The sequence below is a fragment of the Macaca nemestrina genome, chromosome 13 (genome assembly GCF_043159975.1).
Source record: "Macaca nemestrina isolate mMacNem1 chromosome 13, mMacNem.hap1, whole genome shotgun sequence".
In the NCBI taxonomy this organism is placed as follows: domain Eukaryota; kingdom Metazoa; phylum Chordata; class Mammalia; order Primates; family Cercopithecidae; genus Macaca; species Macaca nemestrina.
Window position 1 is genome coordinate 3191610 of NC_092137.1, and position 20631 is coordinate 3212240.

Here is a 20631-nt window from a genome sequence, read left to right on the forward strand (position 1 = left end):
CAGGAGCGTGCCAAGGCTGAACACAGGACAGGGGTGTGCCAAGGCTGAACACGGGACAGGGGTGTGCCAAGGCTGAGCATGGGACAGGGGCGTGCCAAGGCTGAACACGGGACAGGGGTGTGCCAAGGCTGAGCATGGGACAGGGGTGTGCCAAGGCTGAGCATGGGACAGGGGCGTGCCAAGGCTGAACACGGGACAGGGGCATGCCAAAGCTGAGTATGGGACAGGGGCACGGCAAGGACAGGCACACAGGTGTTTATCACACACACACAAATGCCTTTGGGAGAACAAAATGGAAGCATGCCCCTGTAGGCACCGCAGGGGCGCCTCAGCTCATCAACTTAGCAAACAGTCGCTGAGCACCTACGATGCCTTGGGCTGTCTGGCTTCAGAGGATACAGAATGGATAAGACAAAGTCCCTGACCACAAAGGTCTCGTGTCCAGAAATAGACCCAATCCAGGGCAGCCAGGCATGCTGTGGCAGGGTCGGGATAAGGCGTCAGGAGCTCACATGGAAGAGCGAGTAGAAGGAGAGAGGAAGAGAGAGGGGAAGAGAGAGAGACAGGGACAGATAGGGAGGGAGGAAGAGGGACAGAGATGGAGGAAAAGAGAGAGACAGAGATAGAGACAAGGAGGAAGAGAGACATTGACAGAGAGAGAGAGAGACAGAGAGACGGAGGGAGGAAGAGAGACGAGAGAGGGACAGAGATGAAGAGACAGAGAGGAGGAAAGACAGGGTTAGAGGGAGAGAGAGAGAAACAGAGGGAGTAAGAGAGAGAAGCCGTTCAGCCCGGAAGAAGGTTTAAGGTGGACCTGGATAATGAGTCTGTGTTTTGAACACAGGGCGAAGGGATGTCTGGGCCCCATTCTTGAGGCCAGATCTTCCTGCACGTAGCCTGCTGAGCACTGATCACAAACGGTGCCCAGACAGAGCATTCCTCTGAAGCCCACAGGCAGAGTCCTGGAAGCTGGGAGGAAAACAGAAAAGGCAGCGAGGGTAGGGAGCCCAGTCTGGGAGCTGGGAGCAAAAAGCAGCGAGAACTGGGCACAGGAATGCCCGGGGGAGGGGCCGCACTGGCCACTTTGGCACCAGAGTCCTCCTCCAGCTCCACAACCAGTGACCCTAAAGGCAGGTCATGTGAGGCAAACATGGTCACAGGGGCCTCTGTTTGGAGGGGGATTTAGGGGCCATTTGTGAACGGGAAGCCTCACCACAGCCATGCCTGCTCCTGTGTCTCAGAGGTCTCAGCCGGTCCCTCATCTGGGAGAAATCTCAAGCTCATGTTGTTGAAATCTTACACAGAGAGTAGAACCATGATCTGTTCAAAGAGCCATACTGAATTTCTCACTGGATAAAAGTCTGAACAGAAGAGCAGAAACTATAAGATGCTTACAAGGAAACACAGGCGTAAACTGTCATGACCTTGCCTCAGGCCATGGTTCCTTAGATACGCCACCAAAAGCACAAAAGTAACAACAACAACAACAAAAAACCAATGGAGAAATTGGGCCTCGTCAACATTAAAAAATTTTTCTGCTCCAAAGCACACTCTTCAGAGAACGAAAAGACAACCCAAAGAATGGGAGAAAATATCTGAAATCACATGTCTGATAAGGATCTGGTATCCAGACTATATAGAGAACTCTTCAACTCAATAATAAAAAGACCAGTAGCCCCATTAAAAGAAAGGGGTGAAGGATTTGAACAGGCATTACTCCAAGGAGTTCACAAATAGCCACAGGCACAGGGAACATGCTCCACCTCTGGGTGTCTGTGCAGCACTGCTGGGCACGGCGTGTGTCCCGGGACTCGCAGACTGCCAGGGTGCAGGGAGGCAGGCGCTGCCTAGGGCCTGGCCAGAGTGTTTCTCTCCTTCTTCCTCCCTGGGTGGCCATGCACCCTGGCTGGGGTGTGTCAGGGTGGATCTGAGCCAGCTGTGGGGGCAGGTGACTCTGCAGGGGTCCAGGAAGGTTTGTGGGGCTTCCTGCACCTGATCTGTCTCTCATGGGCACAGCACGGCCGCCTTTAGTCCAGGAGGGTTTGTGGGGCTTCCTGCACCTGACGCATCTCTCATGGGCATTGCACAGCCACCTTTAGTCCTGCCTGGTTGTCCACAGTTGGACGATCACTTTCTGTGACCTCTACCCTGGCAGGAAGGGGGAGGAACAGTGAAGGGAAGAATAAACACGCTCCACAATGGGGAAAGTTTACAATCCTTGCTTGCAGTGGTACGCACACTTTTTTGCTTTCTAAGCACAGTAATCTGCCTGGGCTCCAGGTCCTCACTGGCCAATGACCACCCTGCTGCACCTCCAGGGCCAGCTCTTACCATACACCCTCTTGAGCAACAGAGGAGGTCTGCAGGTCACTGCCTCCTCCAGTGAGACAGCAGGCTCAGCCACGCTGGTTGCTTCTCTTCCTAGAGTCTCACCTCAGAAACTCACTACAAAAATGAGCTTATCTGAAGACAGCACTGTGTGGGTAGTGGGGGAGGGGGCGTCTGTGTATGCACCCCTGTGAGTGCTCCGTGTGGTATATGTATCTGTATGCATGTGAGTGTGTGTGGTGTGTGTGGCACATGTGTGATATGTGTGTATGAGTGTGTGGTGCAACTCTGGTGTGTGTCTGTACATGTGTGTGCCGTGTGTCTGGTATGTGTGTGATATGGTATGTGGCTTGTGTGCACATAGGTGACATGTATGTGTCCGAGTGCATGTGTGGGGCGTGTGTACATATCTATGATGTGTACTGTGTGGTGTGTACATTTTGGGGTGTGTGTGGTTTGTGTGTGTATATATGTTTGTGTAATGTGGTGGATGATGTGTGCACATGGGTGACATGTATGTGTCAGTGGTGTGTGTGCATGTGTGTGTGGTGTGTGCCTATGCATGTGTGGGGATGTATGTGTGGTGTGTATGTGCATGGTGTGTGTGCATGTGTCAATATGTGGTGTAAATGTGTGTATGTATGTAATGTGTGCATATGTGCGATGTATATGTGTGTGGAGTGTGTGCATATGTGTGAATGTGTGGTGTGTATGCATATGATGTGTGAATGTGGGTGGATATCTGATGTGTATGTGCATGTGTGTGTTGTGCATGTGTGTGTATGTATGTGTGGTGTGTATTGTGTGGTGTGTATGTGTATATTGTGTGTGCACAGATATGTGGTATGTGTGCATCTGTGCATGTATGTATGCATATGGTGTGTGTATACATGGTGTGCATGTGCATGGTGTGTGTGCATGTGTAGATATGTGTTGTGTGTTTGCATGCATAGTGTGTATGTGTCATGTGTTTTTATGTATGTGTGGTGTGCATGTGTGTGGTGTGTGCATGCATGTGTATATCTGGTGTGTGCATTTGTGTGGTTTTTGTGCATGTGTGAATGTATGTGTGGTGTGTGTGGTGCATATGTGCATGGTGTGTGTATGTGTGGATATGTGGTGTGTGGGTGTGTGGTGTGTATGCATGTGGTGTAGGTATGTGAGTGGATATGTGATGTGTGTGTGGTATATGTATGTGTGGTGTGTGTAATGTGTATGCCTGTGTAGTGTGTATGTATGTGTGTGGGTATGTTCTGTGTGAACATGTGTGGTGTGTGCATGTGTATATGTATGTGTAGTGTGCATGTGTGTGGTGTGTATGCATGTGGTGTGTATGCATGTATGTGGATATGTGGTGCATGTATGTGTGTGATGCATATGTGTGCTGTGTGTGTGGTTGTGTGTATGTACATGTCATGTGCATGTATGTGGTGTATATGTGCATGGCGTGTGTGTCTGGATATGTGGTGTGTGTGGCATGTGTGTGGTGTGTGTGGTGTGTGTCCGTGTGTGTATGGGTGTGTGTGGTGTGTGTGCTTATGTGTGGAAATGTATGTGCACATGTCTGGTGTGTATATATGTAGTGTTTGCGCATGTGTGGATATGTGGTGTGCGTGCATGTGTGGGTTTGTGTATGTGTGTTGTGTGTGTGCATGTATGTGTGTAGTATGTACATGTGTATGGTGCATGCATGTAGGTGTGGTGGCATGTGTGCATGTGTATGTGTATGTGTGGTAGTTGGTGTGTAGTGTGTGTGCATGTGTGTGTGGTGTGTATGTGTGTGCTGTGTGTGTGTGTGAATATGTGGTGTGTACATGTGTATGGTGTATGTAGTTGTGGTTTGCATGTGTGTGGTATGTATGTGTGTTGTGTGTGCATGTGTGGTGTGTATGTGTGTGGATATGTGGTGTGTACGTGTGTGGTGTGGGAATGCAGGTGTGTGCATGTGTGTGGTGTGTATGTGTGGCATATATGTGTGCTGTGTGTGTATGTATGTGTGGTGTGTATGTGTATGGTGTGTATGTGTGTAGTGTGGGTGATGTGTGTGGTGTGTGTGTGGTGTGTATGCGCATAGGGTGTGTGCATGTGTAGACATATGGTGTGTGTGTATGTGTGTGGTGTGTATCTGCGCAGTGCGTGTGCATGTGTGTATGTTGAGTGTGTCTGTGCGTGTGTCTTTTCAAGTCTCTTGCCAGTTGTTCGGATGCAGCATCTGTGGCCATACCTGGGCCTGCACTGCCTGCTGTGAATTGCATCTAGCTGATGATGCTGAGCCTCCCCAGGTGCTGGTTCAAACAGAACCTGATAGGGAGCCTTTGGTCACTGCTGTTTGGTTTTCAAATGGAAGATAGAGACTGAAATTTCATGCAGGCCTTGAGGCAGTCAGTGCGTGGAAACTACTCACAAAAAGGCTCGGAACTTGGAGTTATCTTGGGCCCATATCATTCACTCAGCAGCAGTGACCTTGAATGAGTTGCATTTAAGCTTCTTGGAGGTCTTCTGTTTGTAGAGTGGGGATAATGAGATCTGCACCACTGGGTTACAAGGGTCCCTCAGACAACAACACATCCAAAGCTTCTGTGTGACAGACAGTAACTGTTTCCAGGAAGTTGTGAAAGGGCAGGTCCTCTGCACCACCCCACATGCCAGCTCAGAAGCCCCAAGGAATCATAATCACGATCAACAGCATCCCAGGCTGCCTGGCACACATGCCCTTTCCAGTGTGAGGGTCATAGCCTTTTCTGAAAACCAGAAATCTCCAGAAACTAAGGGTTTGCCAAGCAGGATGACTGGATTATAAACTGGGATGTAACTTCCAAAAGGGCAGGGATTTTTGATGTGTTTTCCACCACTGTGCCCTAGCACTTACTTAGAACACCACCACATAGTAGGTACTCAACAAATAGCACTCATGGTAGGCACTCAACACATAACACCCATAGCAGGTACTCAACGAACAGCACCATATAATTTGCACTCAACAAGAAGAACCACATAGTAACTTAACAAGCAGCATCACATAGAAGGAACTCAAGAAATAGTACTACATAGTGGGTCCTCAATAAATATTGTTGAATAAATAAATGTTAATTAAAAGGAGGAGAGTGCCCCCTAAAGAAAGCAAAACTTTCCGTCTCCTTCAGCCTTGCGGCACTTATTTCTACAGAAATAATTGCAATGCTAACTACAGTCTTTCTTAACAATGCACTAAATGAGGCCCTGATGGACCATGACTGAATTACATGTGATTAGAGTTCTTCCAGGTTCGCACTGACCTCCCGAAAGGATTCAACTGCACTTATTTTTGAAGTATTTTTAATAATTCAGATTTTTAGTAGCAAAATGAGACCAACCAATCCTGTGTGTGTGGTGTGTGTATGTATAGTGTGTGTGGTGTGTGGCTTGTATATGTGGTGTGTGTGGTGTGTGGTATGTGTATAGTGTTTGTGTTGTGTGGTGTGCACACTGTATGTGGGGTATGTATTGTGTGGTGTGTAATGTGTGTGGTGTGTGGTATGTATGTGTGTATATGGTGTATGGTGTGTGTGGTGTGTGGTATGTATGTATGTCTATGGTGTATGGTGTGTGTGGTGTGTGGTATGTATGTGTGTGTATGGTGTATGGTGTGTGTGGTGTGTGGTACGTATGTGTGTGTATGGTGTGTGGTATGTATGTGTGTGTATGGTGTGTGTGGTGTGTGTATTGTATTTGTTTTGCATGGTATGTGTATTGTATGTGTGATGTGTGTATGTAGGTGTGTGGTGTGTAGTGTATATGTATGTATGTGTGTGGTGTGTGCATAGTGTTTGCGTTGTGATGTGTGTATTGTGTGATGTGTGTATGTGTGTAGTGTGTGATGTTTGTATGTGTGTGAGGTGTGCTCTGTATATAGTGTGCCGTTGTGTGGCGTATGTATTGTATTTGTAGTATGTATGTGTGTGGTGTGTGATGTGTGTGGTGTGTGGTATGTATGTGCCTGTATGGTGTGTGTATAGTATTTGTTTTGCATGGTATGTACATGGTATGTGCAGTGTGTATGTTGTGTGTGGTGTGTGTATTGCATGTGTGATGCATGTATGTAGATGTGTGGTGTGTGATGTGTATGATGTGTGGTGTGTGGTATGTGGATGTAAGTATTGTGTAGTGTATATTTATGTATGTATGTGTGGTGCATGTTTATGTATGTGGTAGGTGGTGTGTATATAGTGTTTATGTGGTGTGGTATGTGTATTCTATGTGTGGTATGTATATATATGTGTGGTGTGTGTATGTGTGTGCTGTGTGCTGTGTATATATGTGTGTAGTGTGTCATTGTGATGGATGGTGTCTATGTTTGTGGTGTGTGTGTGTGATATATGTGGTGTGTGATGTGTAAGGTGTATATGTGTGCAGTGTGTGCTGTGCGTGTGCTGTGTGTACAGTGTGTTGTATGGTGTGTGTACTGTATGTGTGGTGTGTATGTGTGTGATGTATATGTGTGATGTGAGGCATGTGGATATATGTGATGTGTGTTCATGTATGTTTTGTGTGGTGTGTATAGTGTTTGTGTTGTGTGGTGTGTGTATTGTATGTGTGGTGTGCATGTATGTGTGTGGTGTGTGATGTGTATGGTGTGTATGTGTGTGTGCTGTGTGTATAGTGTTTGTGTTATGTGGTGTGTGTACTGTATGTATGGTGTGTATGTATGTGTGTGGTGTATATGTGTGATGTTAGATATGTGATGTGTGGTGTGTGGATATGTGTGATATGGGTTTATATATGTGGTGTGTGGTGTGGGTGTAGTGATTGTGTTGCATGGTGTGTTTACTGTATGTGTGGTGTGCATGTATGCAATGTATGTGTATGCATGTGTATGGTGTGTGATGTGTGGTGTGTGGTGTATATGTATGTGTCTGGTGTGTGATGTGTGGTGTGTAATGTGTGTATGTATGTAGTGTGTGGAGTGAGTGTAGTATGTGTATAGTTTGTGTTGTGTGGTATGCATACTGTATGTGATGTGTGTTGTGTGGATATATATGGTGTGTAATGTTTATGTATGTGTGTATGTGTGGTATGTGTTTATGTATGTGGTGTGTGCTGTGTGTATAGTGTTTGTGTTGTGTGGTGTGTGTATTGTATGTGTGGTGTGCATGTATGTGTGTGATGTATGTGTATGTATGTATGTGGTGTGTGATGTGTATAGTGTGTGGTTTGTGTGTAGACAAAGCTCCTGCTTCTCCCAGGACTACCCAGGAAGCCTGTCCTCATCTCTGCAGTGGGGTGACTGCTCTGTGGCCGGTGGTGGGGTGGTCTCTCCGTCAGGCAGGTGTGGTGGCCATTCTTTCCAGGGTGCAGTGGGGTGACCCTTCTGTCTGGGGTATGGTGGGGTGGCCTCTCTTTGGGGGCATGTGAGGTGGTCTCTCATCAAAGCGGATGGGGTGGCATCTCTGTCAAGGAGTGTGGGGTGGCTCCTCTGTCTGGACGGGTGGAGTGTCCTCTCTGTTGAGGCACTTGGGGTGGCCACTCTGCTGAGGCGGCTGGGGTGGCCGTTCTGTCTGGGGTGCAGTGGGGTGGCCTCTCTGTTGGGGGAGGTGGGATGCCCACTCCGTCGAGGCAGGTGGGGTGGGTGGCCTCTCCCTCAGGGTGCCGTGGGGCGGCCACTCTGTTGGGGCTGGGAGAAAGCCAGCCCTCGGGTGAAGTGGCTGTTCTGTCGGGACAGTTGGGGTGGCCTGTCTGTTGGGGCGTGGTAGGATGGCCTCTCGTCGAAGCAGGTGGGATGGCTTCTCAGTTGAGGTGCAGTGCAGTGGCCTCTCTGTCAGTGCACACGGGGTGGCCTCTGTGTCGGGGCGCAGTGGCGTGGCTGCTCTGTTGGGGCACCATGGGGTGGCCTTTCTGTCAGGGTGTGGTGCGGTGCCGTGGCCCCTCTGTCTGGGGGCTGGTGGGGTAGACGCTCTGTCAGGACATGGTGGGGTGGCACTCTGTTGGGGTGCGGTGGGGTAGCCTCTCTGTTGGGGTGCTGTGCAGCGGCCTCTGTCGGGGTGCAGTGTGGTGGCCGCTCTGTCAGGGTGCGGTGGGGTGGCCACTCTGTCAGGGTGTGGTGGGGTGGCCACTCTGGGGGCTGGCGGGGTGGACACTGTCGGGACGTGGTGGGGTGCCTCTCTGTCGGGGAGTGGTGCAGTGCTGTGGCCACTCTGTTTGAGGGCTGGTGGGGTGGCCGCTCTGTCAGGGTGCGGTGGGGTGGCCACTCTGGGGGCTAGTGGGGTGGACACTGTCGGGATGTGGTGGGGTGGCCACTCCATTGGGGTGCGGTGGGGTGGCCTATCTGTTGGGGTGCTGTGCAGACACCTCTGTTGGGGCATGGTGGGGTGGCCTCTTTGTCGGGGTGCAGTGGGATAGCCGTTCTGTAGGGGCACAGTGCAGTGGCTGCTCTGTCTGGGGGCTGGTGGGGTGGACACTCTGTCCGGGCACGGTGGGATGGCCGCTCTGTTGGGATGCAGTGCGGTGGCCACTCTGTCTGGGGGCTAGTGGGGTGGATGCTCTGTCCAGGCGCAGTGAGGTGGCCACTCTGTTGAGGTGCGGTGGGATGGCCTCTCTACTGAGGTGCCATGCGGTGACCTCTCTGTCAAGGCGTGGTGGGGTGGCCCCTCTTTCTGGGGTCTTATGGGGGGCACACTCTGTCGGGGTGCAGTGGGGTGGCCACTGTGTCGGGGGTGCAGTGCAGTGACCACTCTTGGGGCTGGTGGGGCGGCCACTCTGTTGGGGTGCGGTGGAGTGGCCTCTGTTGGGGTGCTATGCGGCGGCCTCTCTATCAGGACAGATGCAGTGGCCTGTCAGGGCACGGTGTGGCGGCCGCTCTGTCGGTGCGCAGTGCGGTGGCCGCTGTGTCTGGGGTCTGGTGTGGTGGCTGCTCTGTCGGGACGCAGTGCGGTGGATGCTCTGTTGGGGTGCAGTGGAGTGGCTGTGTGGAGAGGTGACGCCGATGCCCGGATCTCACAGCAGCACCACGCCCCCCACATTGTGAAGCAGCGCCTGCTCATCGTCACTCTGACTGCCTGTGGCTGCTGCCGCCTGAAGCTGCCCGAGGAGGGTGAGCGGGGCCCACAAACACACTTTCTGCCCCTGCGCACTCTGGCCGCTCGCCCCTGTGAGGGAGCCAGTGCCGGCCTGGTACACAGCAGGTGCGCAAACCATTTACCCACTTACATCCCCTCCCACCCCATCCCGTGCCCCATGGCGAGCTCAGGGCAGGGGTCTCTCTCCCGCCGAGCCCTGGCTGCAAGCCCATAGCCCCCTGCTTGGAGGAGCGTGGGGTTCATCGCCCCCACCAGGCGCCAGGCAGGGTGCAGGCCACTCATCCTGGGAGCTGATGGCCATCGTCCTAAACGGAGCCACAGGATGACGAGCTGGGTCTGACCCAAAGCAGGCTCCTGGCGTGGCCCTTACTCACCGCAACTGGCCCTGGGACTCGGCCTCGGGATGGCCCCTCAGAGGAGGCCGCCCCAGGCCATCGCGTCCACAGCCAGGCGGCCCTGAGCTTTCCTCCGTACCTGCTGATCCTCCGAATTATCCTCTATGGGCTCTATTTCATTGCATTTTGTACCAAAACCACGTTTTTTAAGAAGGGAAATACGTGAACATCCCCTAAATGATAGATGCAGCGCCATGTGGGAAAGGAAAGCCATCCCTGACGCCGCTCCGGTGCCTCCATGGCTTTGTGAGCCTCACCGGTCCCGCACTCCCCGTCGCCGTAGCAATGCTTTACGGGGGCTGGCAGACACTGGGATGCATTCCAAAGCAAAGCCATGGGTCTTCTGGGAGATCCCCAAGATCTCCGAGACAGACACTGTCCCTGCGGGATGGCCCAGGGCTCTTATTCAAATCCTGCTCTATCTGCAGACATCGGGAAGCTCAGGAAAGCCTGTCCTGCCCTCAGCAAGTGCACCTGGACATCTCGGAAGCTGACGCTCCCCGCAAATCCACCTTTGGGCCTTGGCTCTAGGGGGTGACCCTTGCACATCAGGGAATCATCAACCTAATTGCCATGTGCTTATTTCACATTGCACACCCGTACCAAAACATCTCATGTACCCCATAAACATATACGCCTACTATGTACACAAAAATAATAATAATAGTAATGACATGCTTCTTTCCTCAATTTTCAAGCAAGCACAATGCTATTCTCTGTGATGGTTAATACTGAGTGTCAGTTTGATTGGATCGAAGGATGACAAGTATTGTTCCTGTGTGTGTCTGTGAGGGTGTGGCCAAAGGAACTAAACATTTGAGTCCATGGACTGGGAGAGGCAGACCCACCTCAATCTGGGTGGACACCGTCCAATCTGCTGCCAGCATGGCTAGGATAAAGCATGCAGAAGAATGTGGAAGGACTAGACTGGCCTCATCTTTCTCTCATGCTGGATGCTTCCTGCCCTCGAACATCAGACTCCACATTCTTCACCTCTGGGACTCTTGGACTTACACCAGTGATTTGCCAGGGGGCCTCGGGCCTTCAGGCACATACTGAAGGCTGCACTGTCAGCTTCCCTACTGTTGAGGCTTTGGGATTTGGACTGGCTTCCTTGCTCCTCAGCCTGCAGATGGTCTATTGTGGGACTTCACCTTGTGATCGTGTGAGTCAATTCCCCTAATAAACTCCTCTGAATTTATTCCTCTGTCCTATTAGTTCCGTACCTTTAGAGAACCCTGACTAATACATTCTCTTACAATAACGAAGCAAGCACCTGGGGTCTGGAATCCAACAGTCTCACCAAAGGCACCCAGTGCCCAAGCAAGTCAAGTGAGGCCCTTGTTCCCAAGCTCCTCACCTGTGTACCCTCCCTCCCTTAGGCATGTGTGTCTTCCCAAGTACAAAATTATATCCAATTGTCTCCACGAGACAGCCAGGGAGAGTTGAACCATACATCGATGATACTAATGCACTGCTTATTTTGTTAGGTACCATGATGCTATGTTTACAAAATTAACTTCTAAAGATAAACTGGAGTATTAGGGGTAAAATGGTATATCTGGGATTGGCTGGGAAATATTCCTACAAAATAAAAAGAAGTGATAGGTAGATAGAATAAGATCCATGAAATATTGAGAATGATTGAAGGTGGGCAATGGATACCTGAGTTTATTATGCTGTTCCTCTTTTTCTGAGTATATTTAAAATTTTAAAACAGAGTTAAAAAGCGGTAGGCCACGCATCTAAGACAATAGAAACTGCCCTCGAGGGCTGTCTCCGATAGTGGTCGACATGCGTCCTGAAACGAACAAAATAAAATTCCACACCCCCAATATTTTTCTAAGTAAAATATAGTCATTATAGAAAAGGTAGAAAATACAACAAAACAAAAGTAAAGTAAATTAAGCAACCCCAAATCTTACTGCCACTGGGAAAGTTCTGGTGTCTATCCTTCCAGACTTTTCCCCTGAAAATATGTTCAGAGAAGTTTGTTCTTCTTACAAAAATGGCATCGGGGCCGGGCACAGTAGCTCACGCCTGTAATCCCAGCACTTTGGGAGGCTGAGGCGGGTGGATCGCCTGAGGTCAGGAGTTCGAGACCAGCCTGGCCAACATAGTGAATCCCCATCTCTACTAAAAATAGAAATAATTAGCTGGGTGTGGTGGTGCACGCCTGTAATCCCAGGTACTAGGGAGGCTAAGGCAGGAGAATCACTTGAACCCAGGAGGCAGAGGTTGTAGTGAGCCGAAATCGCACCATTGCATTCCAGCCTGGGCAACAAGAACAAAACTCTGTCTCAAAAAAAAAAAAAAAAAAAAAAAAAAAAAAAAAAAAAAAAAGGGCATCAGGTACACAAAGTCTTACCTGCTTTTTTCACCTCAAAATACATCTAAACATATTTCTCTATCAGTATCTGTACATCCAAATAAAATCAAATGTTAATTCACTTTTATTTTAAAAAGAAATTTGGATGCATTTTGCACCTCCTTCGGGCAATGAGAATCTATCTCAAAATATAATAATGAAGAAGGATTGCAGCTTCTGAGCGTGGTTCTTGAGGACAGAGGAAAGCAAGTAAGCACAGACTGCTGAAGTCAGAGGCCACCTTCAAGGTCACGTGGCCCAGCCCTCACCATATTGTGGAAGACACTGGGCCCCAGAAGGCAAACGGTGTGCTCAGGGCGCATGGCTGGGCAACAGCAGAGCCAACACCGAAGCTTAGCCTCGGATCTCCGACTCCATGGGCAAGGAGGCTCTTCCTTTCTGAATGAGAAGAATCCTGGTGACGTGTGGCCTCAGTGCTAAGCGACCTTTGGATGCCTTCAGAGGCTCATCTCCTCCACCTTCCAGCAGAGACCCACACCTGGGCCCTGGAGAAAACAGGCCACCTTCACATTCAGGTATTAAGTGGCAGAGAATTGAACTACTTCAATGGGGCTCAATCACAAAACCATATGAATTTAGGTAAAAAAGGATCCAGTACCATATTTTGAGATGAGGAATTTTGAGGCCAGATAGTTCTATAAACTTGCCCAAGTCACAGTTGGCATCAGAACTGAATCTAGGACCCAGGCGTCCTGACGCCAGACTGCCTTCTGTTACCAGGAAACAGAAGACTGACATCTTCCTCTGCCCCTGCCTGCACCAACACTTCCCTCCTCCAGGAAGACCATCAAGAGGTGATCCTCACTGAGTTTCCTCAAAACTCTGACAGAATGCTTTCCAGAAACCTTTTAACACTTTTAGCCATCTGTCAACTTGTCAAAATCCTACTGTAGCCATTAATAACCAATGTCTGTCACAATACACACTTTGCTAATACTAGTTGTCTTTCTTTACATAAACACAGGTCTAAGCTATATAATCGATGTTTCAATGCTAAAAGGAATTAGCCAAAAACGTTGCCTAGATGACATTAGAAAACAAAGATTAAAAACTTACGCTCTTTCATCTCAAGGTGTTGAAACAAAAAAGACTCATTTTCCCCAAGCATAACAACTATGACACCATGGTCCATGCTGGAGTGTGAATATTTGTCCCCTCCAAAACTCAAATTGAAATTTGATCCCCAACAAGGGGTGGGGAATTTAAGAGGTGACTGGGTCGTGAGGGCCCTACCCTCTTGAATGGATTCACCACTCATAGGGATAAATGGATTAACGGGTTGTCATGGGAGTAAGACAGTTGGCTTTATAAAAAGAAGAGGGGCCTGGGCACGTGAGCACGTCCAACCTCCCTGCCAGGGACAGCCTGGGCTGCCTCAGGATTCCTCAGAGAGTCCCCACAGCAAGAAGGCTCTCAGTTGGCGTGGCCCCTCAACCTGGGAATTCTCAGCCTCTGTCACCTTAAGAAAGAAATTCATTTTCTTCATAAACTACTCAGTTTCAAGTGGTTTTCTTTAAAGTTTGCTACAAGCAACAGAAGAGGGACTAAGATGGCCCAATCCACGAGACAAGAAGCCCATTTCTTGATAAGCTCTCTCTTGCAAATGGTGCTCAGAGAGCAGCTTTGATGGCCAGGATGTGGTCACTACATCACCCAACTCAGAGTAAAGCAAGAGGGAACTTCAAACGCAGTTCTGCAGAAGCACAACAAATGACAAAGCCAAAAATATTACAAGTTCTCCATTAAGTGGAACCCACAAACTCCGATACAATGGATGGCTCAGAGCCACAGGCAGGGAAAGGATCGAAGGGCAGGCCCTGAGGAGGCCTTGTGGCTGATCAGGACTGATCAGCTCTTCTCCTCACCCTGCCCTTCCTCCGGCACTGGGTTCACATCTCCCAGGACCCTCCCTGCTGTCCCAGCCTTCGCGCCTCTCCCTAGCCTCTCAACTCCCCCAGCAACCAACGGTCGATATTACAAATTCTGGCAAACCATTATTTTCCTGGATTCTATTTTTCACAGTTGTTTTGTTGGCATTATTGGTATTTGCACAACTCCTAATAATAAAACATCTTATGACTCTGATTGACCATGCCTCTCATACACAGTGCCAGTGACTTAATGAATATCCCTGATTAGTTGATATACATCACTAAACCTTCTGAGGATTCAATACTGTGAAAATCTCCTCCAAATCAACCAGGAAACTGTTCCTTCTGCTTACAAAGTACTTCAATGCCATATGGTACCCAAAACTTGAGTCTCTGGGGCCCACTCCTTGGAATCCTTCTGTCCTTCTAAATTTTTTGTTTTAAAAAGATGATCCCTTTTGGAATAACTAGTGGGGTTGACATTAGTGTTGTCTGCTCAGTATTCTTTCCCCTGGAGAAAGCCCTCTCCTCCAGCCTAGAACAATTCCACACATCTGTGTTGTATGAGTTTGGCCACCCTTGACCCTCACCCCCACTCCCACCACCTCCCACCTAGGCCACATGTTTCCATGGCAAGCATGGGACTCAAAGCAGGCCAATTAGTGAACATCTTTTTAGGAATTTGGGCAGATCTGAAAGTGAAAGGTTGTCTCTTTTCTCTGAGATCTCTCTAGGCACGAGTGACACATGGCAGCCAGTAGCCATCTTACTGCCACTTGGAGAAGCTTGTTCAAGAATAAAGCCAAGCAGAGGTGAGCAGACCCACCAGATGGGAAGGGGGAGAGATTCAAGGAGAGCATTTGGCACCAGCTGTCCCCGGAGCCCATGTCCCCCCTCAGGCTGCCTGGATTTTTCTTAAGCTTAGGTGAAAGGGATCACAAAACTGTCAAAAGAGTTTTGACAAATGCAGGTGCTCAGTGCTTCAAATAAACTGCACACCTGAGATTATCAGAAAGATTCATGTCTTCCAGGATGCAACTCCTGAAAAATTAGCAGCCCATGCCGACAGCGTTCTCTAATAGGCCCCGTATACGGCAAGTATCAACAGAGTGACCATGTTCAGGAAAATAAAATCGTGGGGATAGTCTTAGGTAGGTGTTTGATACTGTGGGAGGATTTCAGAAGAGCTCTATTTTTTTAGTAAAACTTTATTCACATAAAGGTCATTTCGATGAGAATTATTCCGCTGTTTCTTCTCCATTACCCAGTGAAATTGATTCTGTAATTGATAGAGTCTCAGGTGCAATGAATTTACGCCAAGAAAATAGAATGAGCAGAACCAGGGTACAAGTGGGTAATGAAGGCAGAGAGTTCCTGGGGAGCATTGCCCGGACCACAGGGTCCACAGGGCACAACCTTCCAGCCTGGGAGCAAGTGAGGGTCATGGTTCCACCTACATGTCTGTCCTTGTCCTGACCATCAGACTCCCTTGCAAAGTCAAGACTGCCCTATGATCCGGGCACCGTGTCAATATGGGCACTGCCCCCCGAGCCTGCCATGCAACCTTTCGCAGATGGAACTGAAAAGAAACCTCAAACGACCGCCTGGCAAACCTGCCACACTCAACAGGTCTTGGTTTCTTTGCTATTTCCTTACCAACAAAAATGACCTCGATGAGCTGGGCATGCATTATGAAGCAAACAACTGACAAAGCACGTCACCTGCTTTATATAATTTAGTCCTCATAACACCTGGGAGGAGGAGTCCAGGTGAGGGAAGAATCCAGGCAGGGTGAACATCTGGAGGAGGAGCCCAGTTTGTGGGGGGAGCGAGCAGCATGAACATCTGGGGAGCAGGGTGCAGGTGATGAGCCCTGTCTCCTCTTTCTCTTGGACTGATTGCTCTCTTCTCAGCTCTCACCCCAGAAGGAAGAAGAAAAGTAGGAAGGAGGGAGGGAGGAAGAAAGAGAGGTAGGGAGGAAGAACGTAAGTCTGTAATAGTTCCACATGCTAATGGCATTGATATTTATGTAAATAAAAATATATTTCCAATGAAATTAATGATTTTACTAATGCCAATGTTACTAGTACCAATACCAGTATGCATGGTAAATACTTACATCATCTGATTGTAGAAAGAGAAAAAAACCACCTTCAGAAAATGAATTAGGAAAATTTTCCTTAAGCAATTCCTATTTTCCTATATAGTATTCGGCACCCTGATTTGTCATGCACTTTGGAAACATTATCTATCCAGTATTACTTAGAACATCCACTTGATAAATTACGCCTCTTTAGAAACACCGAGAAAAACAGGAACAGAACAGGCCCAGAACAGGGCCTCTGTGTTCAGGAGCCTCCACACTTAGTTTAAGAATCTGCTGTCGCATTTTGAAATTCTTAATTTTTTTTTTCCAAAAAGTCCTGTATTTCCATTTGCACTGGGCCGACAGATTGGGGTATTTAGGAAATGGAAAGGAACACCTAAAATTTGTATTCATGAAAAAACAGTACACGTGAGCTGAAGGAAACGGGAGTGAGTCTCACTCAGCCTGGCCCCAGGTCCCTCAGCAACGAAGGCAGCAGCAACACCACAGCCTCCAGCCCAGAGCAAGAGCACACACCTTCCCCGGCTCTGCCGGAGCTCGTGGAACCACCTGCTCTTTCCAAGTGGGGAAACTGTCGCTGTGGGAAGGTAACACCAGGAACCCTGCTGCTCATGGGCTCTGATGAGGAGTGTAAATTTGGTTGATGAAAAGAGAACAGATTATTTCCTAATAAACATTATCATCTAGTTAATAAATTTCTTCTGCTCCTGAAATTAGAGGAAGAGAGAGAGAGAAGGGTTAAAAACAATAATAATAAAAGGTGTTTCTTGGGTTGAGAAGAGTAGGCACCACTGATGGAGCTCTGCTCCTCCACAGAAGAGAACCGGAAAGCAGCACGGTCGCTGCTGAGGCCACTTAGCCAGCCAACGGCGGGCGGTGGTAGGGGGGTGGGGGGTCTCCCCACTGGAACCTCAGGAACAGTGACCCCAATCTCTGCTGTTCCTAGGTGGGGCGCTGTGCTCACTCCACAGTGAGCACTCCAGGCACCATCCCAGCCTGGGGGTAGCAGGGATCTGCTGTCCAGGCCTCTGTTCCCACAAGTGGATGCCCAGCTGCCCGAGGCAGAGGAGCAGTAGGATGCCAGCAGCATCAGATGCATGTCAGCAAACACTGGGAAAAATGCAGCGGGGGACAGGGAAGAAGAATGGCAGCAATACAGGTGGTCAGGTGTCTGTGCCGAGAGGACGGGTCACTTGTCCCAGGTGCCACCATAAAACAGAATCAAGGCTGAAAACAGAACCCAGCTCCCCTAGCTCCAAGGGCTGCACAAACACCTGAATCCCAGGGCTCCTTGGCCTTCATTTCTGCACCCTGAGTGGAGGGTTACCGGGCGGCCTCACTCTCGGTGACTGTTCAGCTAGACACAAGCAGCTACCTCGTCTCAAGGAGTTGCTAATTCCAGCTCACATCAGCCCCTGTTCAAGGAATAATGGAGACAGAGCCAGTCCGTGGGCAGCCACTTTACCCCACACACTATCTGTTTGCACAATCTCTGTGCACAGGCATTTGTGTCCTTCTCTAAAGTTTAACAATTGTCTGGACAGAAAATAAAAGTAGGGCATCAGATTGAAGAGTCAGTGCAATGGGGAGAAAGACAACAACAGCCTTTTCCAGCGTGGGGAGGGCAGCCCAGGGCCCAGGGACAGCTGGACCTCAGGAGGCGGCCAGAGGCTCAGGAGGACCTCATGTGTGCACATCCTCAGTCCCTACCAAAGCCCCGTGCCTGACAGCCCGTCTGTGTCCTGCTCTGTTCCTTTGCTGTAAGGCTTTGATTCCAATTATACAGAGGTTCCTCAACTTAAGATGGGGTTACGTCCCAATAAATCCATTGTAAATCAAACATATCATAAGTAAAAAATGAACTTAATACCCCCACGAATTCATTGTAAGCCAAAAAATCATTAAGTTGAACCATCGTAACTTGGAAATTATCTAGATGCTGCATCAGCTACCAATTGCCGTGATAGTGCTGCATAGTAAGCCACCCCAAACTTAGTGGTTTCAAATAACAACTATTGTGGGGAAAAGAGAACAAGTATACACTGTCAGTGAGAGTGTAAATTAGTTCAGCCCTTGTGAAAGACAGTGTAATGATTCCTCAAAGATCTAAAGACAGAAATGCCATTCAACCCAGCAATCCAATTACTGGGTGTATACGCAAAGGAATATAAATCATTCTGTCATAAAGACACAAGCATGCGTATGTTCATCGCAGCACTATTCACAATAGCAGAGACATAGAATCACTCTAGGCGCCCATGAATGGTGGATTAGATAAAGAAAATGTGGTACATATGGCTGGATGCGGTGGCTCACACCTGTAATCCCAGCACTTTGGGAGGCTGAGGCAGGTGGATCATGAGGTCAGGAGATTGAGACCATCCTGGCTAACACAGTGAAATCCTGTCTCTACTAAAAATACAAAAAATTAGCCAGGTGTGGTGGGGGGCACCTGTAGTCGCAGCTACTCGGGGGGGCTGAGGCAGGAGAATAGTGTGAACCCAGAAGGTGGAGCTTGCAGTGAGCTGAGATCCGGCCACTGAGCTCCAGCCTGGGTGACAGAGTGAGACTCCGTCTCAAAAAAAAAAAAAAAAAAGAGAGAGAGAGAAAAAGAAAAGAAAAGAAAATGTGGTACATACACATGATGAAATACTATGCAGTCATAAAAAGGGAATAAGATCATGTCCTTTGCAGGGACATGGATGGAACTGGAGCCATTATCCTTAGCAAACTAACTCAGGAACAGAAAACTAAGTGCTACATCTTCTCACTTATAAGTGGGAGCTAAATGATGAGAATACATGGACACATGGTGGGGAACAATACATACTGCGGCCTGTCAGATGGTGGGAGGAGGGAGAGGATTGGGAAAAATAACTAATGGTTACTAGGCTTAGAACCTGGGTGATGAAATGGTCTGTACAACAAACCCCCAGACACAAGTTTACCTGTGGAACAAACCTGCACTTCTATCCCTGAACTTAAAAGTTTTTTAAAAGGCAACAGAAGCAGAAAAAAAAAAAAAAGAAATCCCAAAGCCATAAAAAAAATAAAAATAAAAATAAACAACAATCATTTGTTCTTGTTCACAGGTCTAGTGCCTGCAGGACAGGTGCACTGCTCTTGGCTGGATTTGCCCATGCACCCGAGATTACCATCCTGGGCCTAGATGGAGGACTCAGCTCTCCTCCCCTTGTCCCTCAATTTCGTCAGCAAGCAGGGGTCCAGAGGAAGAGGCAGAAATCCACGAGCAACTTTTCCATCCTCGGTGGACATCAAGATTATCTCTGTCCCATCAGCAAAGCAAGTCCTGTGGCCACACCCAGTGTCAGAGTAGGACAAAGTTTCCTGAGGGCAGAGTTGCAGGATGGCTTGGGAAATGGGGAGCATCCTTCTGCATCATGGAGTCAGAAGTCATGAAGATGTGTCCTGTGTGCCTTTCCCACTGAGCTGTCAAGTGCTCAGAATTCCGAGGGGGAAAGATCCGAGGGGAACGGACACCTCTGAAGAGGAGGAAGCACAGGGATCACGCAAAGGAGGGAAGTTGCACAGAGAAGACACAACTGTTTCCTCCACGTCTGGGACTTTGTTTCACTAGCTGTAGCAAAGAGGTTATGTACGCCTGACCTGCCTTTTAATGATAAGGTGTTATTATACAAATGAAATGCCAATGTGTTCACAGCTATACCAGTTGATTAGCTTAATTGTTAAGAAAACACACTCTAGGGTCAGAGTGCTAGGTTTAAATTTCAGCTCCACCAGCTGCTGGCTTAGACACTTTGGCCAATTTATTTAAACTTCCCTGTACTTCATATTCCTCATCTGTAAAATGGCAGTAAGACTCTACCTACCTCAAATGTTATAGCAAAGGTGAAAGATTACATGAAACATGCTTATCACAGCACCTGCCACAGAGTAAGGGGTCAATAAGTGTCAGTATTATTACTAGTGTCCTGATGAAGAAGATGGTGATGATGCTGATGATGGTGGTGATGATGATGATGATGGTGGTGGTGATGGTGATGAAGACAAGGATTATGATGATGGTGGTGATGGTGACAGCAAAGATAATGGTGGTGGTGATGATGATGAAGACAATGATTATGATGATGGTGGTGATGGTGATGGCAAAGATGATGGTGGTGATGGCAAAGATGATGGTGGTGATGGTGATAATGATGATGAAGACAAGGATTATGACAATGGTGGTGATGGTGATGGCGATGATGATGGTGATGGTGATGGTGGTGGTGATGGTGATGGTGGTGGTGATGGTGATAATGATGATGAAGACAAGGATTATGACAATGGTGGTGATGGTGATGGCGATGATGATGATGGTGGTGGTGGTGGTGGTGATGGTATTGACGTTATCATGTCATTCTTCCCACCCTAATTTCCTTATCCCTCACTTCTACTTTTGAAAATTGTTTATAGTAACTCCAATTTTTAGAATGTTGCAATGAGTTTTCTAAAAAGAATGTATATG

At 48.5% G+C, this 20631-nt stretch overlaps 1 long non-coding RNA gene across 6 annotated transcripts in view; it reads right to left on the reverse strand.

The window, feature by feature from the left end:
• LOC105497569 (uncharacterized) overlaps window positions 1-20631 on the reverse strand; it is a 230478-nt gene that overhangs the window by 148714 nt on the left and 61133 nt on the right. The gene's annotated exons all lie outside the window — the stretch shown is intronic.